Source organism: Ostrinia nubilalis, chromosome 15, assembly GCF_963855985.1.
Source record: "Ostrinia nubilalis chromosome 15, ilOstNubi1.1, whole genome shotgun sequence".
Lineage (NCBI taxonomy): Eukaryota > Metazoa > Arthropoda > Insecta > Lepidoptera > Crambidae > Ostrinia > Ostrinia nubilalis.
In genome coordinates, this window is record NC_087102.1 from 6,538,828 (window position 1) to 6,563,621 (window position 24,794).

The 24,794-nt window shown below is 36.3% G+C and overlaps 1 protein-coding gene across 1 annotated transcript in view; it reads left to right on the forward strand.

The window, feature by feature from the left end:
• Positions 1–7,413: 7,413 nt before the first annotated feature.
• The window catches only part of LOC135078848 (long-chain-fatty-acid--CoA ligase 1), a 45,567-nt gene continuing 28,186 nt past the window's right edge, over positions 7,414–24,794 (forward strand). The window contains exon 1 of the mRNA XM_063973412.1: positions 7,414–7,598. The gene's annotated coding sequence lies outside the window, so the exon portion shown is untranslated. The remainder of the gene's footprint in view (positions 7,599–24,794) is intronic.

Genomic DNA, 24,794 nt, shown 5'->3' on the forward strand with positions numbered 1-24,794 from the left:
GTTGGTCCCATAAAAATGTAATTTACTTTGATTGAGTAGTTTTTTCTACTGTTTAGACATGTTTCATGTTTTGAACCTTATCAAAATTGATGTCTATAATATTGTTTTTTTCTACTTCAGTCCACTGTGAAACATACTAAGGCCCGATGCGATGCTTTCAGCTTTTTTGCTGACCAATTTTTCGGAGGTTGTCAGTCTTACTGAAGGGAAGTCTACTGAGCGAAATAATACAACATGTAGTATAAAGGCACTAAGTACGAATTCTGAATTCATCACTACTTTCAAAAAATTAATCCGAGACTGCTTTGTGAAATTCATCAATTTATAACAGAAAAATTAATAATTCAAAACGCTCAAGGGCTCATTTGTCAGCACAATTTAATACTTTCACGAATTTACATTTTGCAGAAATTGAAATGTCTCGCTTTCCTGTTTGCTGTCGTTCCCAAGGCTCGCATCCACTTCCTCAATGGGGTTTCTTAAGTCGCCGAGACTTGGCACAGAACAGCGTGTATTTCTATTACCATAAATTTGCTAACCCACTGCAATTAAAATTACCTACGTGCATTTTGTAAGCTATGGTACACATGGACTGACGAAATCATGCTTTGAGTAATCACCGTAATTATCTTTTATCAAATCTCATTGTTTATTTGCTCTAATATAATGATGCGATGTAGTAATGTTTATTGTTGTGCAAACCGTTCATATGCTTTGAAATAATTGATTTAGATCGTGCTAAGATTAGTCTTTCTGTAACATAAAATACAAGTGAGAACAAAAGCTTCTTCAGATTACCAGTGGAAAAGACTCATATTCGCAAACAGTTTTTTTTTTGCCATAATGGTTTCTACATCAGGCATCCTCAAACTGTCTGCCTAGTGTAGGGATTTTAAAAGAAGAAGTCCTCTACTTGCTCTTTTAAAATTGGGTCGTGTTCCTGTAGGGCTGAGAATGTCCTGATGACCTTTTAACTGTGTTCAAATAATGTGATAGTGCATTCCATGTGTACCAAGCTTAGTGTTGCCGGTTGCTCTTTGCCCTATGCCTTTCACAAAGCTGCCTTACCTCCGTGTTTCGCAGTTATCATGATAAATATGCATTCGAGATTGCTGCTCAATGTTGCAATTAATAAAAATACGAGATAAAACACACGGTAAACCACACGGAAATCGGTTAAAGCCAATTTTAAATGTTTAATTAAAGCTCTTCCTCGGTTGGAGAGTATAAAAACATAGAGTTAAGCCTCGTTAAATTATTAAGCTCTTTGGCAGCTTAATCATTTAAAAGCTCTGTTAACTTTGCCGCTTTCATTCCGTGGCTAAACCGCTTTTTTAATATTTTCGATTCTCAACGACGTCAAGCTATATTTTTGCAAAAGCTCTAATAGTTTGTCACGTAAAATTTGTCCCCAGAGGATTTCGAACCCTCAACTTTCGAATACCCAGAGCAATTCGTGTTCGTAAAATTTTTGTAACAATTTTTAACATTATTATTCGTACCTTCATGTAATATTGCAGACAAGACTAAAACCGATTGCATAAACAGATGCAAGTTTAAAAATACCTCAGATACGTACTTTTCCATGTGAACACAGTCTAACGAGCGTGATTCATCAGCACGTAACAAACAATCACGTAAAAAAGGAAGTACAAACCGCGATACGTTTTACAGTGGCGTGTCTAAGAAAAGTGGGCCAAGTTTGGCTTTACGCCGCTCAAAGCTCGCGACCGGTTGTGGGGTCAACGACCCCGCAACCTACTGGCAGCCTACCCCGGCAATTCGCGAGTAATACAACACATCAAGCTTTACACTAACGTCTCTTATTCCGTTGCAATAGATGCTATTTTTAAACAAAAATGTATAATCTAATGTGCGGCACCAACCACCTAGCAACGTTGCCGAGCTAGAATATAAAGCTATTAAGCCATAATTCAATTTGATTTCGGAAATAATAAGTGTTATTTTTATAATGGGATCGTTAAATAACTGTCGGGAGCTCTTTTATTGAATCTGATCTTTTGGAGTTTGGACTTGGAACTTGAATTAAAGTTGTTCAGCCATAGATGGAAGGTCTGCTTTTTGGAAGAACATAATAAATTGTAGGCACCTACTAATTTGATGGGATTGTTCCTCAATCTCACCCAAAGAGTCCTACTTACCTAACTAATTAAAATTTCATTACTTAAGTAGGTAGGTAATTTAATTTCTATTAGATAGGGCTATATGTATAGTTAGGTTAAGACCTAAGTTAAGTTTTTATGACTTAGTTTGAATTATTTGAGTCGTCGAAATATTTTCATAGGGAAACCAAGCTTACAATTGAAAAGTTACATTTCTCTTTCCATTTTCTCACTCATGACTCTACATAACTTCTAATATTGATATTGTTGTAGAAGTACTCGAAATTCTAAATAAAAATATGTGCGCCGTAGCAATTTTTATGGATTTGTCCAAAGCTTATGACAGGGTCCTTCACAGTGTACTCTTACAAAAGTTACAATCCGTCGGAATTCGTGGGGTAGCAAAAGAATGGCTCGCCTCATATTTAAGCAAAAGAAAGCAACTTGTTGAAGTGCAACATTATCACGAAACAACGCGCGTTATTAGTCAGGTTCGCTCTCCTGCAGAGCTAGTATCAGGGTCTATACCACAAGGAAGCGTGCTCGGATGTTTACTTTTCTTAATTTACATCAATAACCTTCCCTCTGCGGTACGCCACAAAGTGGTCCTATTTGCAGACGATGCAACACTCTTGGTCTCTTGCAGTTACGATAATTTGAGCAGTCTGAATAACACATTAACAGAAGCACTTCATGAAATTAAATCACATTTAAAAGATTAGGCTTAACACTAAATATTGAGAAAACCAAATTGATGCAGTTCCGGCCATATCAAAGATCGGGAATATCCTTTAATTTAACTCACGATGGACAAAACATCGAGGAAGTCAAAGACTTTAAGCTGCTGGGTATCTCTATAGACGCGACTCTAAGTTGGAAGAATCATGTTGATACTTTAGTGGGTAAACTGAGTCGATTCTCATATGCGCTGCGCGAACTCAGAAAGGGTACAAACGTAGAGTGTGCACTTACCGCGTATCATAGTCATGCCGCAGCCTGGATAAGGTACGGAGTGGTACTGTGGGGCAACGCTACTAACGTACAACAAACCGTACTAATCCTGCAGAAACGCTGCCTTAGGATCATAACACACACAGCTCCGAGACAATCATGCAGGCAGATATTTGTGCACTTAAAGGTTCTCACTGTGACGTGTATGTCATATCTTTGAGTTAGGGCGACTAGTGAAAAAATATCCCCACTATTTTAAAAAAATTGGTGACCTACCTGGAAAACAAAACTCTAGACAAGAAAATAATTTAGTACTGCCTCCATCCCGTTTGACACTGTACAACAATGGTCCACTATTTATGGCAATTAAAATTTATAACCACTTGCCCAACTCAATCAAAGCCCTCCAAGGTAAAAACTTCGAACAAATATTAAAAGAATTGTTATTAAGTAAGGCATATTATTGCTTAAAGGAGTATTATGACGACAAATTGTAACCATTGACTATTAGTGTAATACTATTTCTATTAATATTATTATTTTGAACTTATTATTAATTTTAACATGATTATTAGTATTGACATTAAATAATGAACTGGAATTTAAATGTTATGAATTGGATTATGAAATTGTTAAGCATGCATAATTTATTTTTAGTATTTCTTTTTAAATTTTAGTGATAATTTTATTAATAACCGAATATTGTAATACCCTGTTAGGGTTCATTTGAGGATGTATACGTATGTATTAGCTTAAGACCTTCTCACCAAATGAAGCAATAAAGTATTATGAATTATGAATTATGAATTAATACACGCTTTGATAAATCGAAGGTAACAAGAAGTATGGTCATTTGTGTTATAATTTACTTACTCAATGAAAATTGAATAAGTAAGCACAAATTATAGCACTTAAAACCTTAAGTGAGTACTTAGGTAATAAATATTTCCATTAAATATTCATTTTTGTTAGTCAGACTATAAAGCGCTTGAGTCTTCAGCGTTAATAAGTTTTGTCGTAACAAATGTTTTATTGACTGTGTTTATGATTTGTGGAGACAAAGGAGTTCATAGTCCGTCAAAATGTAGCGGGTTCAGTGCTCGTAGGGTCATGAATGAAGCACACAATTCCAATTGAACAAACGACGAATTGTTGTGGTCGGTATGTTAGTGTGGGTAGGAAAATATTACCAGAAAGGATTCATTCTTGTTTCTGTTATTGGAACTCTTCAAGGAAATACCAACTTTTAAAACATTTTTGTTATAACAGTTTTAAGAGGTAATAAATATTAGAAACTAGAGGAAAAATGTTTCATTACATACTACGTTTAGATAGTTCCAGAAGTATGTTTTAGTAATTACCGATATTTGTGGTTAAACTGTTGTATCATACTTCAATTGCGGCTCTACATATTCTTAAATAGGTTTAAAGGAGTGTTTACCTGCTTATTGTTCTTGAGATCATCAAAAAAAATTACAAATATTTGGATTACATATGTATTTTTATCATCATCATTTCAATAAACATCTCAATCGTATACTGTGATAACTCAGATTTTAAGCAACGCGCGAAAAATCCGGTCAACATCAACACGTCTGCCGGCGACCAACATGGCGCGCTTACTAGAAATGGCGCTCATTTCGCATTCAACGTCGCATAGAACTGCATGCAAGTTCAAGGCTGGTCATCCCCCGCTTCCCATTGCATGTGCATGTATTAATTCTGCTCACAAACACGACTACCACCATTGTCTATCACTCGGGAACCGAGGTCGGGGACCCCATAAAGGATTAATGACACTATTGTACGTAGCATGGAGTGCACTCTTGTCCCTTTTTTCGCAGCCACCTGCGCCTGCGTCGAGTGGTTTTACAGCGCGGTTATGTCAGCCCCAGTAGTTTATTTGATAAGGAAAATTGCAGCTCGGGCTGGCCTAGGAAGCTTTTAGTTTTATGATCGCGGGCTACTTAATTTGATGGAAAAATTGCACGTCCATTACGGAGCGCATTATCTTTTCGCGCGGACTTGTATTTTGAACTTGAAATGTGTAGTTTCGAAATTGCTACTTAGGAGAAATTGAATTTATTGTAAAATAAGTTAATACCTAGTTTCGTAACAGTCTAAACTAAACCTCAAAATGAAGTCTAATAACTTTACATTTTGCATCCAACTGTTTATTTATATTGACTTTATTTTACCCTCAGTAAAACTTAAATCCACATAGATCTGACACGCTTTATTGCATCAAGTGCCCACCTCAAATTTGCATAGTGCATTTGCAGAATTCTCGTTGTGGACCTGGGTAAACAGCGAAGACAAATCATGTCACTCCATTTTAGTCAATAACGATTTCTCAACTTGTTTACAAACGTAGTCATTTGACTAAGTTGACGGTGGACTTGCAAAATTTAGTATTATGAACCTTAGCTTTTCAATATTCCACAAATAGCAATGCAAACTTTTTCTAAAAATGTATCTACGATTAACTAAGTTTTTCTTCTAAGAAATGTCCACAAAATAACTCTACAATAACCGTAATGAGTAAGTAACTCTACAATTTTGATCTTTTAATTTGTGCAAATTTTTATCAATTTGTTACATTATTGGTCTAGGTCTAGTTCCCATCATGAAAAATACATTCCCCCTACTAACTAAGTGTGCTGACTTGCAAAATACAACTCATTAAGCAGCTCAAATGTACAGGAAATATAAAATACCTAATAGAACAAAAATTTACACTTTACATAACTTGAACAGATCGAGTTGCTTAAGGCGAGAATCGAACTTTCATCAACTTTCATATTCGATATTTTCTAATTATTTATAATAGTTTAAATGCGACTCTTATAGCAAGAAAATTTTAATAAAAAATCACATATTCCCTAAGTCCATTTCTGTGGATACTAAAATTTGTTCGGTCAACGCATTGGTCGATGCCCTTGCACAGAGTTAGTGCGCTCTACTGCGCTGGCGCGCGTAATGCATGCGCCAATACAATATGCAAAGACATTTCGTAAGATTGCGCGTTCATGGTAACATTGTAATACAAACAGTCATCAATAACCGCGATGACTGCGGTTGAATATAAACGAATAGGTGTCGGCGCAGCTTAGTATTACCTATTCGAAACATAGATTTGTGTTTTTATAGGCACAGAGCTCAAAATTGTAAGACTTTTTGATCCTTTTGGGGTGGTTTATAAATAAGACCAGTTTACAACACACTAATTATAGCGTTTTTTCGTCTTAAAAATAATTAGAAAACACTTCTGATCGACCTACTGAAATTAATTTTCTACTTTAAAACAGGTACTGCCCAAGGAATTTTAATTTAACACCGTTTTGGCACTGCTTCGACTTTTTTTATTTCACCGTCTGGATTAACCATAATTGGTATTTTTCCATTTAGAGAGACTCATAAAAAATATATGGCGGTACACGAACCATCTCTACAATTTTTATCAGTTAACCATTAATGGTTCAAATCTTAAACACTGCTGTGTGAAGATAATTTGCAATTAGTATAGTCTTCTATAAAGTCCCACGGAGTGCATTCTACTGTGTAATTTTGCACGCTTGCGCACGTTGCGTGCAATGAAAACCATATTATGCCGTGGATAAATTTATGGGAAATGTATGTAATTGGTAAGTATCTAATTAAAACAAAGGAGAAACTTTTTATCAAACTTGTACTTTGAAAATCACGACAATATAGGATTGATGCAGAGAAATCTGAATCATTCAGAGATCCGAATGAAAGCCATTATAACCTGATAATTTTTGTTGTAGAAAAAGTATCAATACCTATTCTGTTGGCAAAAAAAAGTTGGCAATATTGTGTTATTTTATCCAATACATTAATTTACTCTCTCATCAGTTCAATTAAGTGGAAATTGGATAGCCAATATCTTCGAATCGGTAGAGATGTTATAACGATGAGCACTGACTTTAAACAAATAAATTAAAACAGATTAATCCATGATATGTCTAAAATTGGAAAATGTTATTTATTTATTCATGATGCATTAACATTTTGAACAAAAACAATTTTATCAACAAGTTGGAAAAGGGGTTATATTTGGACAGGACAAGCAATAATGAGCGGAGGGAAGACTGATATTAATATTGGCTTTTAATTAGTATTACTTTTAACTAAAGACTGATTAGAGAAAATTGATAGCCACAGCAAACCCTTACGAGCGAAAAGTCCATTAAACCACCGGCAACTGGATCGCACGCATACATGCGCCGCGACCCGTATCCGCTCAAAAGAGAGAGGTGGCCCGGCACTCGGGCACCGGGGAGGCAGCACTCGCCAACATGGAGAGTGCCGCATTATCGCGACCGCCGCCGCATCGGCCGCGCGCACTAGATGAAACCTGCGCACGCGACGCGAACAATAGTGGCGATATCGCGACAACCGCGCGACTGTTTACCTCCGGGAGAAACGCCGCGGCATCTTTACTACGAAACAAGTGACGATTGTATTTTATTAAAAACTTGAAGGACCGAAAAACAAGTGAGCGTAGGTACTATTCGGTGATGGGGGTACGCGATTGTCGTAAAGATTTTCGATTGTGTTTTGTTTTGGTTATCTGCATTTATTGTTTAAAAGCGTTATAGCAGAAACGGTATTGCTTTTTATTGTTGTCAAAATGTATTATTGTGGTTACGTCGTTATGATCCGCGGCAAAGGTTACGATGCGCGAACGCATCCCGCATCGATCCGGCAATCACAAAATAAGGAATTGTTCTCTGACGCGGTTTTATTGCGCTCACAAGAGTTTGTTTTGATGGCGTAACATGAACACGATCAATGTAACACATTTTTATGTAATGCGGGGAAGGCTTATAAATGAGAATAAAACAGTGGGATATATTTAAAATTTAAATGTTCACGTTTTGAAAGAGCTTATCACTTAAACTGTCAATTTTAAATATTATCGTGTAAGTTTTTTTCTTATAAGTAGGTAGACCGATTTCATACTTATAAATAATGCGTGTTGTTGCATTTTCATTATGAATAATTGGTAAGAGTGTCCACTTTCAAATTATTGATGAGCTATTGTATCTTGATTGCAATATTTTTTGTAGAAAGTTCGTTAAACATGATCAATTCTTTCATTGTTCGCACGTGTGAAATGTGAATGCGAAAACATTTATTGGCCGGCAAATTCGTTTTATTTTCTTAATTTGTTGCTGTGAAATGTACGTTACTTTTGAAACGTCGTACGTAAACGATACCCTGTAACATTTTACAGCCAATTTGCATCTCACCGCAAGGTACCTTCACCAATTACAAGATCTGACGGTGCTATTTCGTTGTCGCCTCCAAGGCTTAAGTGTCTATTATTTTAACAAGTAGGCACAAAGCGGTCGTGAGCTAAGCTCCGAGTGGTCACGACTTGGCCATTGTCACAGTGCAAGAGATCGGCTTAGCTCGGCTTTTGATAGCATCTCTTCATCACTGCAAACATAATATCTTGTAACTTAAATTAGCTTCTCAAATGCATTAACTGCTACTGTCCAGTCGAATTTCTGCAGAGCTACCCCAAACATCAGCTAAAGACATCTTCGTCACCACAGTGGCTCCCGGTAAAGCTTTTTGTTTTATATCATCATACATTCTGTCTGAGAGAGCTTTTAAAAAAGCTCAAATTCTAGCTTACGTAGTTATACCATCAAACCCAGCAGGGAATTGGGAAGGATTTCACTTTATTATCCCCTCAATTCCAGAATATTTTTTTATTTGATTTTTCCGTCACTATTTGTCAATTGAGGGAAGCCTAAGTTCAGCAGTGGACGTCCTGTTGCTGAAATGATGATGATTATGATTTGTCAATTAATAATAACTTTGTAACTAAAACTTACTTTACTGTAGAACTTCCTAACTAAATTCGCCAGCCTCAAGTGTTAACGATGTGTGTGTTTGACTTAGTCCATGGTAGAAATTCGATAGCCATTGTGTGTTTTTAGGTCATCTTGATCTCAGTTCGCCGCTATTATAATAGTGATTCTTTGTTCTATTCAAAGTATGAATTAATAATGGCCGCCTAGAGACACAATTCCCAATGCCGGTTTGTTTATTTGCAACCGTACTTTAGTTTTGTTGTTAATACTAGAGTTACGATTGAATATTTAGATGAATTCCACTGTTTTTCTCTACAAAGGAAAATCAGCATGTCTGGTTGAAACGATGTTACCTAGTACTGTAACATCAATGTTTTCAATTAAACGTGCATGTTAATCGTTGAATGCGCTCGTTGGCAAGTTCACTGAATACAAATTTAGCCAAAACGCATTACGCAGAAGATGCATTCTGCTTCCTAGTGATTAGACCATCTGCTGCACTTTTGCCAATAACTTTAAATAACGTCTCACTTGAATTCAAATGGGACTTTTATTGTTCATTATTCATATTTCATTATTACTAGCAATTATTAATAAGTTTCCTTTGATTAGAAGTTAATATTATTTATTACACGTAAAAATTACGATCGCAATCAACGTCGCATTTAATTAAAAAGTAGAGTCGCTTAAATTGGACGAATTTATGATTTGAAATAATGATGTGTAATATGTTTACATAATTCTATTTAATATTTAGAAAGCGAATCAATCCGTCATTTTAATTTAAAATAATTAACCAGGGATATATTAATATTAAAGTAATCATCAGTAAATTCAAAGACATTGTACATTTTCATGATGACAAATGACTTGCAACAAAGACGGTAACGTTTTAATCATAACTGATTGAAGAGAACAACATCGTTGCTATTTCTGACCAACTATAGAAATTACTTCAGAGTCATCATGTCAATCAGTTAAACAAGATGAATGGTCATGCACTTGGACCATGCGAAGGTCTCGAGCGATCGTCACTGCATTACAATGCATGTGCATCGAGTGATTGCAAAAATTCCAGAAAGGTTGCCCATGACGTACAGTTTAAACTTTATCAGCTCAATCTGATAGACTTTATTTATGGCAGACTAGTAATCCTTTTTAAAACGGTTTATTATGATAATGTTGTACAGGACGTTGTTTTATCTTTATGCCTGTTGCTCTATTAAAGGGACCTATTCCACCTTCTATTCATACCCTGTTCAACATCATTGTAACCTACAATTAAAAGGTGCATGCAATTACAAACCAATTAATTCCCGAGTCAGTTATTCCACAATAATGGTCTACCTATCAGGACAATGTTCACAGTGCATATGACATGTTTCTTAGGCCTCGTATTCACTATTTAGTTCACTAGTATGTAACTTTAAATTACACCAGCAGCATCGGGCAACTTCTCTTGAGATAGCACGACACATCTGGAAATGATTGAATAAAAATACGTCAAGTATAAAGGTGTATTTTTCACGACATTTTCGGACTTAGCCAGACATGTTTTGCAACACGTGTCTAGAAACATTTGTACAGTGAATACAAAGCTTTAACATCACAACTGGCAACAATTTATGATTAAAACCCGGCCAACTAGGCGCGCTGGCGATTCGCTGAAGCAATACAATATTACCATAATAGGTTTCGCAAATACAATGTTGTGTGTAATGCTAAAATAAACGTCGACGAAACTTAAAAGACATCCTGTACACGTTTAATGTTGTCGTTTGGAGGGATAAAGTCGGCAGGATAAAGATCGTTATTGTATTATAGCAGTATAATGCGAATGCGCGTCCGAAAAGTATCCGTCTTGTATAGTTGGTCTAAGAAGAAACTTTTATACATTCTTTAACGCCATTTTTAGGTGGAATACGCGAAAATTTTCGAAGCCTTAGCGAGAAAAGGATTCTTCTTAATTTTTTTTAACGATATTGTCATGTAGTGCTGCCGAAATATCATGAGTAAAAAATGAACGAAAAATGAAGAAATCTCTAACTACAGAGGAGTTTTCTCATCTCGTTAATAATTTTACTGTCTTATTTTAAAATGTTAATGCGAATGCTAAATCGTTGAATTTATCGTTATTTTCTATTTCCAGTGACATTTTTCACTACCTACCTTGCGGTTACCTAAATGGATTTCATTTTCTCAAATTTTATACTAAGTCGGATACTTTCTAGACAAGGCTAGCACAATATTCATTAGTGCGAGTACACCGAGTAGTGCGCATGTGAATCACTCACGTGGGTGTCTCATTTAGTATGCGCGAGCGCAACGCCTAGGAAGTGCAGTCGTATACGTTATTTGACGATTAATGTCGTGCGCGAAATTACGATGCGATTTGTGATTTTTTTTTAAATAAAATCTCAGAAAAAAAATAGGGTCGGTTAAATTCTTACTCACACATTATAGTATAGTTAGTTCTATGTAGGTATATGAACACAATATTATTTCAAGAATAAATAAAACGCTATTTTTATCTGTGACTAAATTAAGTTGCAATTTAGATTGCAAATGTATCACTCTGCGTCAACAATAGTAATAATTTGGTTTATGGGTTATGCTTTATTCTTACATTTATTGTAAAATTATTTATGCGCATGACTGTACACTTGACACTATCGCGAATAGAATGGCAATAGAGCGATATGCATTAAAATAGTATAGATCGGAACATTCAGCTGCATTCCCGGTAATATAAATGGTAATCAGTTTAATTACGCGGTTAGGCACGCGGATGTTTGTTTTGGTTTGAACAAACGATTTACTAACTGTTGCCATGAATTAGTAAACAGGTTTAGTCCAAATCAGATTGAAGGGTTCCGTACCCTTTATTTAATTAAAAAAAAAATTTTATTGGTAATTGAGGACCCTATGTAAGTGACATTGCTGCATTGGCAAACGTGGAAACATAGACAATAATAGCCATAAGAAAGAAGAAGAAGTTCCTATGTAATTTTTAACTTTTTGAAAGGTTGCTGTTTTGTGTATTCAATTAAACATCTAACTTATTAGTTACGGTTCTTCGATGTCTTTTCATTGTTATTGCCCCATCATGAAGATGAACGAACAGTAAAGACGGAACCATAAAAGTGACTGACAATTTGAACGCAGCAAAAAGTGTTCAATCAGTCCGGTTTGTCATATCACTTTCCGTTAACGGTAAATTTTACTACAACTCCGTGACTATGAAGTAATTAAAACGGTTCGCAGTTGGTCGCGTAGCGCTTTCTTTAGAAAAAATTCGATGTCGAATTGGCGACCTTATCAAAACACGCTGCGCGCGAGTGCAATGACCCGGCGTTGTTGCCGGGTCTAGTACAGTCGCATGCAACTTTTATTTCATAGAACGTTAATGAACTTGACATTTATATGCTGTGTTAGGCTTTTTTATGACTTGTGAAATAATTTAGGTATTAAGTATGCTCTGTTAGGTTTTTTATGATAGTGAATAGTTTTTATGTGTGTGAGTAGTGCTTACGTATGTACCTGCTGATATAATGTTAGATAATGTATGATCATTACTTATCTTCGTATCGTATTATCTACGTAGTAGGTAATGTAGAGAATTTGTGTTATTAAATTGTTTTGGAGTCGTTTTTCCGATTGGAAAAAGACTACATCTGCTACTACACCTAACATCAGGTAAAAAAATCAGCCAAATAGGTACTTGCCTTTCGTTGAATCAGTATCGCCCGTATTCACAAACGATGCTTACTTAAGTGAAGCAGGAAATCGAACGCACAGCGTTGAATAGGTCTGTGATTGGTTCGTGTGTCACCCTGTGCATCCACGCGCACTGTGAGACCTCATAGTAATGTTTGTGAATACGGGCGTAAGTATAGTTTTTCTTCCAGCCTTGGTACCACATCAACGCAACCTTATGAAACGTCACGCACCATCATAAATCGTACAAGCTTTATGATTACTATTGTTGTGTCACAATAGAAGTGCAAATTGCAGCGCCCTTTAACGTCATGCGTTTGCGCAGTCGCCATCAAGGGGCATCCATCTTGTTTCACAATTTTGTGGAGATGATTTATGTGCGCGAGTGTATTTCCCGATGCACTTCTAGCGCATGGAAATGATAGAGCCATTTGTCAAAGGATGATGAGAAATGAGGTTTTTCTCGTTTAGATTAATGGAAAATGGGATTAATCTTGTAAGATACTTCCGTTTGGTCTCCTTTCATCTTTGGAAAAATTTACAAAATATTTTTAATCAGTTTAGCCGAAATATCAATATTAAGATTTGAGATTAAAACAGTACTTTTATGCGCATTTTCACCATCAACCCCTATTTTTTAAGTGACCCCTATGAAAACAAAATTCCTGTTATGTGTTACCATAGAGGTCACTTAAAAATTAGGGATTTATGGTGAAAACGGACATTAGGGTAGTACTGTTATAGACTTCTTTCTCGGCAAAAATCACATACCTGCATAGTATCCACTAATGAGTTCGCCGTATAATAATACCGCACCTATTAATTTACAGTTTTAACTACAAAGTCGTTGCTACCGCAGCTGCGCTGCAGAGGCTTTTAATCTAAGTTAGGGTTGCCAATTCTAGAATTCGTGAGCTTGTTTTGGTCGATTGCATGTAGATGGTTTAAAAGCACGTAGCCTTTGTCAAATACGTGCGTGGTATCGCGTTCAATTGATTTGTCAGCTATGAGTTTGTATAGAGCGAGGCGATGGCTTTTTTAGGTTTCTTAGTTTTGCCATATCTTATAGAAATAAACAAACTAAACAGCTTGTACATAAAATATGGAACATTGAAACGACTTCGAGGATAAATATCGTGTCTTTTACGCTACTCATTCTTGTATGATGGGATTCCAACCGGCAATTGCAACTGAAGATGGAGTCCGATTTATGCAAATCACCAGGTGCTGGTTCTAAAGTAGCTACATAAAAAGTTGATTAGAAGGTGGTCATCATAATTATGTCGATAGCTGAAGCTATCTAAAAAGTTGATTGGGACGGAGGTCGTCACAAATATTACGTCGATCGTTTAGAGGATATTAAAACATAATATCCTGCAGATTTCATAACGGATACATTACAATAAATACTTGTATGAAAAGGACACTAACAGGTGTCACGCATGCGGGGCAATACCGCGTGGTGCGTGATAAACTCGGCACAATATTAAGAGCCATTTCACAAAAAAGTTCCGCGCGAATTTAGGTACAAACTGTCAACGCAACGTAAAAAGAGTAAAAAGAACGCCGAAATGGACAAAAAAATCTTGAGCCGTGATTAAGACTTGATATAAGTTATTAATATTAAGGTAGAATAAGGTATTAAAACTTGATAAATTAATTTAAAATTTTAATAGAGTTTATGTAATCTTTCAAAAATTTTTATATTTCGATTAATAATAATGAAACACGAATAGGTATAATATGTAAAATATATATTAAGTACAAAATAAAGACAGTCACATAGTGAAAAAAAAATGCCCTCTTACAGCTCTATCATCGGACCCTGGATATCATTTAGGGACGAAGTATTCGTCAAGGCGAATCACACAAGCCCAAACTCCATGGGGTTCTATTGTTTTGTTACGGAGTTGCAATGGAGGTAGCCATTGCAACTCCGTAACATTCCGTAACACCGTAACACTCCAGATCCATTATCAGACAGAGCTAAGAAATAAATAAATAAATAATAATAATTATTATTAAACAAATAACTAAAATATTTCATCTAACTATCTTACTTCTTACTAGTCTTACTAATATGTAGTATAAATACGAAAGTTTGAATGGATGTCTGGATGTTTGTTACTCTTTCACGCAAAAACTACTGAACAGATTTTGATGAAACTTTACAGTACAGCACAGCAGTACTAGGCAGTCTGTGTTCAACTATCACTCGGGTCGGACGTTCCTATCGCAAAACCGTTGGTTCACTCAGTTCCGATACGACTCTAGTGCTGTGTGTAATTATTCTCGTGAATACACTGAGTTTATTAATTTCTACGAGTGGATTTCATTTTGCCTGAGACCTACGCCATGAACCCTGAACAAGAAGACCCTGTCGCCAGCGACAGCGACACTTATCCATCCCTAGCGTTGACCAGAATTGTGCGCATACTCTGGAGCATGCTACATACAACTGGCCGTCGGAGAAGCATAGATTTCCCTTAAGTCTACTCCCGCTACCATATGGCACTCCGCTAAAACTAGTATGTAATTTTCCTAGTACTAGTAGTACTAGGAAAATTAGTATGAGCAGCGCACGTGGTTGCCCGTTGTAGGCTCTATGCAACCACGCTATTTTAAACCGTGGCCCCTAAGCATGAGATGGGAAACTGCACTCTCTTGAATTCTCTTTAATTTGATGGTATTAGGGGAATCCTAGGAACGAATACAGAACTTTACAATGGAATCTCCTCATCAATGTTGAGACATTGCGAGTTGCAATGTTACGTTTTCTTGCAATCTGACCTTGATTTTTCAAACACGTGTCAAAATAAAAAAATAATTTAAATCAAAAGCTCTAAGGAATATTTAATTGACATCAATTTCAAAGCAAGCACAGATCACAGAAACTTAAGGGAGATGTGACAAGAGCCGCCCCCTTGAGCCTTGAGCCGGTGTCGCAACAATATGCCCAAAAACAGAACATATTGCTTGTGAAAGCAATGATGACAGCAGCGACGTCATAATGTAAACAGTTTACATTGCTTGCATAGTACTAAAGATTATTCGAACGTTAAATACTAATACCAGAGTGTATAATGAGCACATATTTTGATTTCTTTGTGTGTGTGAATTTCTACTGCGACACTGAGTTTCGAACTCAGCGCATTACTTAGCTAGCATCTCTCTCTATGGAAGCAAGTTATCTCCAAAATAACATTCTACACCTTTTTAACCTAGTCAGGTAATAATTTTATTAAAATACGAAGCACTTCATCTATTAATAGGATATAAAATATATTTTAGAAGTTAATAAATTAATTATGCATAAAATATAAATGTTACGGTAAATATGATAAATGTGAAAATTATGAATAATCGCCGGTTATTATGAATAATTACCTCATGATTTGGTAAATGTGATTAATATGAGATCATTTATGTGTGTATAAATCTAAAAAGGGCCACCCCCGCCGCTCCTTTCGGTTTTTTTTTCTCTAAGAGATAACTTGGTATTGTCATTCTCACTAAAATGTCTCTGGGGTGGTGGCGTAGTGAGGCGGGTCGTTACATTCCCTCTAATATCGTCGAGTGAAGCGATGGCTGGTTCACTCGTCATGTCTGTGAACAGGCGCTGCTTTCGGGGACTGGTCAATCCAAGTTATTCCAATTTATGTATGCGAGTCATTTCTATTAGTATTTAGGTATGTAATCTGTAAGTCTAGATATTAGCACGTCACTACCTTGTTTAATATACCACGCAATTTTGTATACCCATTATAAGATACACTATACAAGAATGCATGGTAAATTCAGTGAACTGCTCCTGAATCGAATGTACCTACTACTGCTATTTCTATTTATTTATATTAACCGGCAGACAGTGGTGACTGAGTTTGTTGCGGCGCTTCTTCTCAGCACTTGCCAAATGTTGGTCTCGAAGCGCTGGTAGGGTAAAAAGATTATGAGACATGTAGAGGCTCCTTAAGAGCAAAATGACGATTTGTAAGAACTATTTATTAGGTCTAAACAAATAAAGAAATTTTGACTTTGACTTTGACCTTAACTTGTTTTTCACTTTAAATCAAAACAATGTTTTAGGGTAGTATTTAAAGGAGTGACTGTAAATTTATGTTGTAAGTGTCAAAAATAATTAATGTGGGCTAAAGAATTACTAAGTGAGCGACTGAGTGCGAGTGACGAAAAACCAAAAGAACAGCAACTTACAAAAAAAAATTGAGTTCCTTAAAATACAAAATGAGAAGCTTCATAATATTTGAGCGACCTAATATTTGATTGAGTGTCAACGTTAGGTCCTGCATTTTTTTCAATATTTGGCAAATGCTTTTTTTATACTGAGCGGTATTTTTAACTTTAATGAAGTGTTTCGAATGCAAAAACTACTTTGAAAAATACTATTATGAGCAGCGTTATATGAGCCCACATTTAAATAAAAAATGATCTTATGAAATAAATATTTGACGGAACACTATTCTAGTAGCGAAAAAAATAAATCATTAAAATTTAAGGGTAGGTAATCAAATGAAACAATGTATTACGAAAAATGAAATAAATTTGTATTTTCTTAAATCGAATCAACAAAGAAAAAAAAACAAAATAAAATAAGTCGCTTCTGTCAACCCAAAAAAAAGTAATCTTATTCATAAGGTTCATTGATTGGTACACCTATGTATGAGGATTGAGGAGCTCAACCTACTCATCGTCACTGTATGATAGATAAGTGCTGGCTTGGACTTAGCGGGCCGGCCCCCGGCCACTTAACAGGCGGGATTTGAAACTTTTTAGGCATGAATTATTCCTTCCAAAATTGTCGACCCTAGACTCGTAAAAATTGTATTAAGACGTTTTATGTTTTTTCTCAAATATATCACGGAGTTTAAAGCTGATTTTATTAATACAATTAGATTAAATATCAGACTATATCTTGCAATTAAAAATGTTTGCATATATTAAGGTATAATTGAGAAAAAAAATAAAAACAAAAATCACTAAAATAATTTTTCCTAATTAACTGAATGCGTTTACGAAGCACTTAATACGCTTATTACGTGTAGTTTTAAGAGCTCTATGAAGTATTATAACGCTTCTGAATTGTTATTAGTTAACGAGTGAGAATATTTTTGCATAATTTTGAAGTAAAAAAATAGGTAACTGAATTTTTATACCGCGAAAACTACGTGGAATTTTCAAACGGGAGTTTTACTATCATGTTTGTATAACTGAGCTCTATACGTTTCATCAAATCAATGAGATTGTCCGTTTATACAGTCCCATAACACACTGTGCGCTGTAACAATCTGTAGTTTTCATTAATAAAGCGTATCAAAATAAAAAACATGAGACCTCAAATATAATAATCAGTAACCAATAATCATTAATAAAGCAGCTCACAAAACTTTGCTTAGAATTAACTTTTTTGTAGTTCGTTCAGTAAAACCTCAATTAGAAAAATCTAATGTATCTTCATTATTAAAGTTGCCCTCTCTGTATTTCTAGTCGCTCACTTAGTAATTTAGTCGCCCGGATAGTATTTTTATGTCTGAAATGTAATAATCAAAACCCACATTTTGTAAGCTCGTTCTGGATTTTATTATTGATCAATATTCGTCGTTAGTTTGGTTAATTTTTCGCTTACTCAAATTCATACCGCTCAAGGTATTAAAACAGTATGCCATCATCAGTCGCAAAGTTTTTTTTTAGTCGCTCGTTTTATAATTCCCCAATGTTTTATAGGCATTATGGGAAAGTAACGTAACGCAAAAAACAGTCCAAACTCACTATGCCAAATTATATTAATAAATGATATCAAAACGTTCAAAATGTGAGGCTGTACATGAGCGCTGTACACGAGCCGGTGTTCTCTTTTATGATATTTGTTAGTATTAAGATTACATGATAAAATAATCACTGATAAATGTGATTAATTTATCACTTTTACCTCGCCTGTCGGTAATTATTCATAATAACCAGCGATTATATTCATAATTTTCAATTTATCACATTACCCGTAACAGATAAGTATACCACTTACATACTTTTTTTAATAATTTATTTATTAAAATAAATACATACATAGTTACACCCAGACCCGTCAAAAAAATTCATCCTTTCACTTTCTGCTCGGCCGGGAATCGAACCCGGGAGCTCTCGGCATATTAGTCCGTTTCGAACCACTACACCAAACGGCCGACTTGAAACAGGGACCTCTCGGCATAGTATCAAATGTATTTGGTCGCCGTATAAATCACCGTTTCACGACACGAACGCACGTAAACGTCATGGCGGGAAAAGTGACACAGGTCCTGCCTTGACGGGCGCTCGCGCCATACTAATCGATGTCGGCTTGCGTATTGTAATTTATAATGATATTCACATCAATATTTTGACAAAGTGGTTACTAATATTTAAACAATAACTGTAGAAATCTATTCTACAATGCATATTCTTTATTTTGGGACACTTTTATTGCAGTTATTGCTGTGTTTTTAAACCAAAAACTACGATCAAAATGTGACGTTAATCTTCAAATTTGCCAAATTATTTTTAAATTTTACTCAATAATGGTATTGAAATTCAAGAATCCATTTCATTAATGGACAACAAGAATATATGTCCGATGATTACTATATATTTGTAAGCTTATTATATGAGCATAAATAATAGATACAGGACTTTGAAATTGAGTCTGCGGCAATTTTTCCGTAAAATGGTTGTGGGAGATGGGGCACTGAGAATTAAGCAAAAGAGTTTTAGTAAATCCGTTTCATTAATGGTCAACACTAAGGATTGACCTATCTTTCGCAGTTATTCAATAATATCTGGGTGTTGCTTAAGATAGTAATTCATGCTTCCAAAATCTTAGAAATTCGCACGAAAATGTAAAATGGCTCTTAAAAACATCCTAACCCTGCTCCAATCGGCCGTTATCGATTGACAACCTTACAAAAGGATGATGACACGCGAATAGTCCCACGGAACAAGTTTGGTGACATCCGCGCAATTTTATTGTTTCGTGAACCAGATCGAAATGTCAGAACCACCGTTAGGCGAGAACGGTCCGATAGCGGAAACAGACCGCTTTATTGGGCCCTCTCTGGTGTTGATAACCTGGTGTTAGGGTTGTAAAGTTTTGAGGAAAATTCTAAAACTAGATTGCGAATATAGCAAAAAGCTCGTGCCAACTGGAAATAAAATCGAACGATATTGACACGAAATAGTTTACGCTCTCAGTCTTTTTCAAAAACGTATCTTTAAAAGCGAAGTAAATAATGAGTCATGAGTAGAGGTTGCAATCGAATATTCGAATATTCGAATATTCGAATTTAGATTCCAAATTTAATATTCGAATAGTAAATTAACACGTATTCGAATATTCGAATATTACAAAAATTAACAGAAAAGATAGAACGAAGACAACTTAGTGTTTGCAAATGTGGTTGGAGGCATCAAATACATATCACCAACTAAAAGAACTAGTCATTGATGCTTCCGATTTCATTGGTGAACAATAAGTTGTCTTGCGAAACCAAGGTTCCAAATTACCTGAAAGAGACAACTTTATTGAGCAAAGTCAGCTAACGATGCTGAAGACGGCGGACGGTAATGTCAACAAAAGCCGAGGTTCTGGGTGAGATCGAAAAGATTTATGGACAGCTACATACCTCCAAACCTGTTAATAACTCAGAAACAGATGCAAGTGCTAGGTTAACGCGACACTATACCAAAGACATCCCGTATATCAGCCTATACGAGATTAGGGAGGCTCTCAAACAGCTAAAGAACAACAAGGCACCGGGTGATGACGGAATAACCTGGGAGCTTCTGAACGCGGGTGGAACACCGAAACTCGTCCCGTCTTACTCTAAAGAACAACGCCAGAGGTATGGGATAGAAGCGTGGTGATGCTTTTCTTGGACTATGAGAAGGCCTTTGATTCGATCGATACTTATGCAGTCCTGCAGTCTCTTCAGAGGTGCCGTATTGACTATCGGTATATCGAGATGCTGAAATGCCTGTACAAAAACGCTACCATGTCGAGCCGAGTACAGGAGCAGAGCACGAGAGCGATTCCTCTGCAGCGAGGCGTGAGGCAGAGAGATGTTATATCTCCGAAACCGTTGACCGCTGCATTAGCAGACGCTTTCAAGCTCCTTGAATGGAAAGGATTAGGCATAATTACCTTTCAATAGCGAATACATCACTCAGCTTCGGTTTGCTGACGATATTGTGATCATGGCAGAATCGCTTGAAGACCTTGGCACAATGCTCGAAGACCTTAATCGAGTCTCTCAACAGGCAGGCCTTCGGATGTACGTGGACAAAACGAAGCTTAGGTCCAACGTCCATGTTTCGGTTAGAGCTCGATTCTCGAGACTGTTGACAAGTATGTCTTCCTCTGACAAACGATTCGGCTAGGTAGATTAAATTTCGAGAAAAGGGTACATCGTCGAATCCAACTCGGCTGGGCAGCGTTCGGGAAACTATGCAACATCTTTTCGTCCAAAATACCTCAGTGCCTAAAGACGAAATTCTTCAATCAGTGTGTGTTACCTCTACCAGTGATGGTACACGGCTCGGAAACGTGGCCTCTTACAATAGGTCTTATAAATAAATTCAAAATTGCACAGTGTGCTATGGGGAGGGCTATGCTCAGGGTTTCTTTACGAGACAGAATCAGAAATGAGGAGATCCGTAAACGAACTAAAGTCTCTGACATAGCCCGACGGATTAGCAAGCTGAAATGGCAATGGGCAGATCACATAGTACGCTGAAATGATGGCCGATGGGACAGCAAGGTTCTGGAGTGGAGGCCACGTACCAAATAGCGCAGCGTGAGACGTCCACCCACAAAGGTGGACCGAATACCTCATATAGGTAGCGGGAAGGCGCTGGATACAGGCCGCTGCCAAGCAGTCATTGTGGAAGTCATTGGGAGAGGCCTATGTTCAGCAGTGGACGTTCTATGGCTGAAATTATGATGATGATGAGAATTTTATAACTGTTTTAAAAACTATATTGTTAAATAGTTAAAATATAGTTCCTAAAGCAATAAAACCAGCAATAAAACATTGATAATTTAAGTACTTTTTATTTTTTTTGAAAGTATTCGAATATTCGAATAATATTCGAATATCACTGAAAAAATATTCGAATATTCGAAATAGAAATCTATCGAATATTTGCAATCCCTAGTCATGAGACCGTCCATGACTTTTCATCACTCATCATCTCAGCCATATGACGTCCACTGCTGAACGTAGGCCTCCCCCAATGCTTTCCATGCTACCCGGTTGGTAGCGGACTGCGTCCAGCGCTAATCTATAACTTTTATTTTTGCAAATTTACATCATACCTACCTAACTTTATTGTCAAAGTTTGGTGGCACGAACTATACGCATAGACTTATTGTAGTTCCGAACTGAATTTCGGTAGTAAACGCATTCGAATTTAGGTTGCCGTCGTATCCAAACGATTGGGCACCAAATTCTTTTTTCCAAAACATTTGTCAAGTACAGCAAAGCAGTCGCACAAAATACGACGCCTATTTCGCAAGAATGGGCAGTGGTGATACATAACAGAGCTAAAGATACACGCTACGTTCAACAACATGGTGAATATAGTAAAATTGTACTTCATAAAACATTATGTTCTGTTGATAAAGATAGGTTTATTCAGTCTGACGGTGAAGTGATGGAACAGACAATTTCTACACACCACCAAAATCGGAGTAGCGGAAATTATTTTCATTCTACAGAGACAGGTACGAAATTTAAACAGAACACAAAAAAGACAAAGGCGTTAAAAGATTAATTAAGTACACCATAAATAAACCTTAAACCATTTTGGCTTATCACCATATTGTGTAATCTTAGCTTTAAAAGCGTTCCAGTCTCCCCTGTTTCTGGTAGCCTGTGATATATTGCTTTTGGCCGCACGTGAATCAGCCGGCGATTAACAAGCGAGCCGTTTGTTGCATTAAGGTTTATATTCGGTGTTCTTGTGTCCCATTTTGCAGATTTCCAAATCTAGAGAAGTTATTACTTAGAGCGTACTTGCGAATTGACTAAGCACCATTGGGATAAGTTGAGCTTGTGATGTGACGCTTTGAAACGATCCACTTTAGAAAAGAAACAAATATTAAATGATATATAAATAGGAACAGCTTTAACGTTGTCAAAGGACTTTAACAGGCATCCTACTGTACCTAGTCTCTACCACAATTTCTCAATTCAAATGATGTTATTTAAAATGAGCCAGTCATGGAATCATACTTCTTATAAATATACTTAAGTTGTTATTAACAGGATACGATTCATAAAGGTCCTAGCTATAACTGTTATAACCGAACAACATTATCCAAAGTACATGTCCCGCAATTCGTATTGCAGCTACAAAACTGCTCACTTCTGCGTAGGTCTAGTGTTAGGCATAAAATTCTATTTCAATATAATCTCTACTGCCATCGGAATACGGACGCTTTTCTGCAAAATTTCCATTACATGTATGTAGTTTTGAATTATTGGGTCAAAGCGCTTCACGCACTCGGCGAAAGGATTAGATGTAGAGATTCTAAAGATCGTTGCTTTGAACTAATTTAAAGTCGTAGGTCTAAGATTCGAGCTGTCTAATAAAACTGGAGGCGAGATTACAACAGATTTATTTTATTGAAACAGGAATTTTCTGGGTGTTATGAAGTCGTACAAATTCTGAAAATATGCAGGATCGTTAAAATTGCGTAGCGAAATAAGGTTCTGAATATGGAAAGGTTTATAACAGTCATTGTGGGTTTCCCAAACCGAACAAATAGCAGCAATTATAGAAAACATTTACAACTCATCAAATTATTTCGACAGTTACTGCGAACGCAATAAATATTTACACACCATAATAACAAGGTGCCATGGGCATAATTTAGGAGGGTAGAGAGGCGAAGTCCGCTTTTGTATTGTTATTTTTATTGACGCACTAGCTCCTACCAGTGCAGTGGCTTCGATCGACCGAATATTTTACCAAAACTATTGTTTTGTTTTGGAAATGTGTCTCTATTACAACAGTAATTTGGTAAAATTGCTGTGCCTTAACTAGGTCTATATTGTATAACTGCCCAAAATTGTATGAGGTATTCACATTAGGTCATACATTAATGAAGCGTTAATGAAGTAGAAAGTAATAAAATTATTGGGCTTATAACCATTCATATCAAAACTAATTCTAAAATAAACAAAGTTGCCATCATTACATCTGAATAAGATAAAACATCTGACAAAATAACATAAATCAGCATTACCTGTGTGTGACTTAACATGTACGTACTTACATAGATATTGACACTAAAACCTGAATGCAAGCATCGGATGCGACGTGTATCACCTGACTAGTTTAAAAGTCCGTAAATTTAAGCGCAATCTTGGAATATATCATTGGGTATTTCTCTTGGACGAAGTATTTCTCCATGTAATTGAACCGTCAACCATTAAAGTCCAAGCAGGCAGTCTTGTTTTATAGGGAGAATAGGGCTGGCGATACGAGAAAAAAAGAGGAAAAAAGAACTAATTGCTTTGCTCTGACTCGTGCTAATCCAAACATGAGACTATGAATGACCAGTAATCTAGAAGACTCCAATTTAGATTCAGTAGTATGAGTAGAATTTACTTCCAAATATTATAATAACAATGTGACGAAGTCGTTAGCAAGTTTCAAAATCTGAATTGGTTGAGGCTTCAAGTATTTTTAAAGTAAAAAAGATATCTAGAGACCATAATTCGCCATCCTTATAAACAACCAGCAACAGAATGACGTTTAATTATGTATGCGAGTAGTTTAATTTTTCCGCGTTAATAACAGCCGCATGGCCGCGTAAGTAATTTACGCTTACGATTTGTTTGGACTTGTGTTGGTTTACTTTATTTCTTTCGCTATCGGCTATTCCTTGATCTTTTTTTTAACCAGGCAATATTGTCAGTCTCTATACTCACCATTTGGGAAAAGACAAAGAGTTACGTGGAATTCGAAACACCAAAACCCTGGGTTGTTCCCACTACAGATGAATGGAAGAAAATATTATGACCAAGACCGTGTGCTCCGCGTTCATACCTCGACCTACAACAACGTATCGCAGGTTTTATAGCGAGATAAAATCTACGTTATT